This window comes from Vigna unguiculata, chromosome 1 (assembly GCF_004118075.2).
Source record: "Vigna unguiculata cultivar IT97K-499-35 chromosome 1, ASM411807v1, whole genome shotgun sequence".
NCBI lineage: Eukaryota > Viridiplantae > Streptophyta > Magnoliopsida > Fabales > Fabaceae > Vigna > Vigna unguiculata.
In genome coordinates this window covers 19,038,882-19,042,788 of record NC_040279.1, presented here as the reverse complement: position 1 = coordinate 19,042,788, position 3,907 = coordinate 19,038,882, and the positions used below count along the sequence as shown (strand labels likewise).

General features: G+C 32.8%; 1 non-coding gene across 1 annotated transcript; it reads right to left on the bottom strand.

Annotated features, from left to right (window-relative positions):
* Positions 1-3,515: 3,515 nt before the first annotated feature.
* Positions 3,516-3,597, bottom strand: TRNAS-UGA. The gene has a single exon. It is a non-coding gene; the product is annotated as a tRNA-Ser (tRNA).
* Positions 3,598-3,907: the final 310 nt, after the last annotated feature.

The following is a 3,907-nucleotide window of genomic DNA, read 5'->3' as shown; positions in this document are numbered from 1 at the left end:
ACTACCACACCAAATCTGATTTTGAAAACACTTTTGGTAGCTCAAAGGTTTAAGAAGCACAAAATAAAATAAAAACCTACTAGAATCGAAATAGGGCATGAAAATCAAACAAACATAAAGAAAACTTAACTCTAGGAATTTGCCAATGGTCTAATGACAAATATGAACTCAAATATGTAAAAAAAAAGCACTCAAAAGGTGGTATAGGGTGCAGTTTTGAAAACAAAGAAGAACATATATTTTTGTGATTTTTGAAAGCTCAAAACTAGGAGAAAATGACATTAAAAGAACTAAACATGACTCTAGACAACATGGATGGATTTGAAAATAAAAATGACCCAACAAACATGAGATGACCAAATGGTAACATGAAACAAGACTCAAAAAACATAAAAGGACACAAATAACACAAAACTCCAAATGCGCTAATTCATTTTTTGTTGGAAACTATACTCAAAGGGCTTTCTTTTGATATAAAGAACGTAATTTTTGGACCACTAAGCTAACTGCAATAGTTATTTTTTAAAACTGCCCATGTGGCTGCTAGCACTATTTTTGCATGGAAGGGTTAATTTGGAAACAAGACAAGAAAGTGATGAAGGATTGACCCTAACCAAGGATGGAGGCACATGCTTAAGAAGACTAAGCATGTTTAGAAAGGAAGTTCACTAATCCTCTTGTTGACTATAGTTGACTTGACTTAAGCCAACATGTTAATCTATGTTTATTTGCTTTGTAGGTTAATTAGGAGTAAGAAAGCAATGCTAGGTGGCGCATGGTGATTGGGGAGCATAAATGATGTGGAGGAGAGAGTAAAGCAAAGGGCATAAAGCATAAAGTAAAAGGCATGAAGCAAGTGTACCTATGTACCTTTGGTCTCCTTTGTTTTTAGCACACTTTGGCCACTTTTTGGAAACATATGAGACACATTCTTTGTCTCCTTTTGTGCACATATTAGCCTTGCACACACCATAGTTGGCTCTTTTGTCTTTCATTTTTGTAGCCTTATTTGACCTAGTTTCTAGAAGCTAGGTTTAGGTTTTTGTAGAGACATCCTTAGGTATCTTTTATATGCTTAGAGGCCCCTAAACTCTTCTATATAAGGGGTGCTCCTAGACATGTAAAAGGGTTGAACATTTTGAAGTAAAAACACTCTTGTGTCTCAACCATTTGTGAGAGTTTCCTCCCTAGGGAGTGAATACTTTTAAGCCTTATCTTGCGTAGCAAGTGGCGGCACACATCCACTCATCTTCAAGATTGCCATGGCTTCTAGCCTAGCCTTGTAGTGGCGTGCTTCTCACATTTTTACCATTTCTTTCCTTTCCATTTTATGTTTTCTTCTTCCTTTAATTGTTCTTGGTTTTCTATGGTTTATGTGCTTTCCATTTCCTTTTTGTTTTGAATTAATCCATCATCTTCTTCTCTTGAGCTTTGTGAAAGGAACTTGCACATCTAGATAGCTTGCTATCTTAATGTCCAGTGGGGATTTCACTTAGCTTTCTTAATCAACCAACACCATATTCAATATCTTAAAAAGGAACAAGATAATCCTTCATTAGAAAGAAAAACACATGAACACAACACAAAGAATAACAATAACATAGGTAAGGATCAAGAAATTTTGCTCTTGTAGAACCAAAGCTCTTGATACCATATGATAGCCTCCTCCTCAAGCTAGGTTGGGTCAAAACTTGAAATGGTGATTATGGTGGATGGTGGATTCGAGAAAGCTTGATGTTGAGAGAAAATGGCTCTCAGTTTGGGTGATTTAATGGTTGGATAAATTTTGTTTGTGGAGCTCTAAGAGAGGTTAGGCCAATTCTAGAGAAATGGGTGCTAGAGGGACCTCTTGGAATGCTCTAGCAAGTGAATAAAAGAAGAATTATGGCTTAAAAATAATTTTGGCAGCATAACATTATCATTCTCAAAGTGAGAAATACATTTGGGAGACATCTCTATTTATAGAGTAAGGTGTCTCCAAAATGGTCTAAACCCTAAAATGCTAACATTCACCAAAACCCTAAAAATGCTATCTGGGTGAAGGAGAGTTTGACATGTGGCAATCCTCACTCTCACAAAACAAACCAATCATGTGTTGCCATGTGGAAAACTACTTAATGAAAAGTCTCTCTAATAGGATAATGACACATGGCCACTACCTATGTAAGAGAATCATCCATTAAAGAGTTTGCCATGTGGCACATGTGGGATGCTCTTCCTAAGCTAGCTTTATTATCATAATTAAACATCAAAGAGTTGCTTAAGTAGACGCTTATGATGCTCCCTACTTAAGCAAGATTGTTTTTTTAAAACCCTACACCTCTTGGCCTTTAATACAAGGCCTAGAAGAAGCTTAGACTACTTGACCTTTAAGACAAGGCATAAATATTCATAATCTACTAAAGATACTCCATTGTGACCTAAAAGAAAAGAGCTTTGTTTCACTTTGCAAAGATGACTCTATCACTTGGAGATTCCTAACATCAAGTAAAATTAGGTATCTCCGAAAAGTAAGAAAAACACAAAAACAGGGGTTTAATTATATTCTGAAAATTTTCATTGTTTTTTTTTTGTAAGTATTTTCTGAAGGTTAAGAACATAATAAAAAAATAGGTTGTTTAATTTTGCTATATCAGTGTGAAAATGATTTTTTAACATATTCATTGAATTTATGACTACATCTTTGTAGCATACATTGTTTGAATGCGTAAAAGGATATTCATCTTTGGATGTAGATCACAACTGATTCTGCACTGTGAAATATGACTCTCATATGAGGATAGTTGATGATCTCCTATCTTCATAAATAGTTACTTGGATGCTTGAAGCCATTAGAAATGAAAAAAAAAAAAAGGATGGAACTCAAAACTATTGAAAAAGGAAAGATATTTGTACCACCTCTAATTGTACTAGTCTCACCTTCTCTTCCATTCTGTCTACACATGTTGATTCAATAAAAAACAAATATTAATATCATCAAACCGTTAATCATATTCCTCAAGAATGCACTCAAGTTCAAGATCTAATTAAAAATATTATAGATTCATATTCTCTTATTGACCTAATCCAAAATAACAATATAGAAAAAAAAACTAAGAATATAAAATCATGACCAGTGGTTGATCTTCAACAAATATTTTAGAGATTCCAAAATCTTTATATAGATGTATAAAAATTTTTGAAATACTAAATATATAAAATATATTAAAATTAAAAAATAATTTAAATTATATAATAATTTATATAAATATAAAAAAATTAGGACCAAGGCGCTTATCTCCTTAAGAAAGTTTGCCCCTAAATAAAAAAATAAAAATACTAAAAGTTACAATAAAACACAACAAACATATTAATTAGATTTCAGAAAAGATAAACTATGACATATAAAGACTCACAAATGAAATATATTTTAATACCTTTTATAATTTTTTCCTTTTTTTTATTAATTATACAAACGAATGAAATTGAGTATTAAAATTTACTATTAGGACCGAGGCCTTTAAATGAAAACATTTCATCGACAGCAGGGTTCGAACCTGCGTGGGTGAAGCCCAATAGATTTCAAGTCTATCTCCTTAACCACTCGGACATATCGACTTCTTTACTCGTAATTTAAAGCTTAATATAAAGTTTATGCATATTTAAAGCAAATTATATCACAAATACGCACAACATGGAACAAAATGACAAAATTTTGTTGCCAACACTTTTAATAATATTGACCAAGGTTGCAGCCAGCTTGGATGGAGGCATTATTGGCCTGAACAATATTGAAGTATTTGGGGTTTTATTGGATCCTAATGGGGAATCATATCGATCTTTATTGGTTGGCTTTGTACTTATTTTGATGCCAGAAACATTCTCATTCTCATGTTAAAATATATGCTAACGAGATAATAAAGCTTGT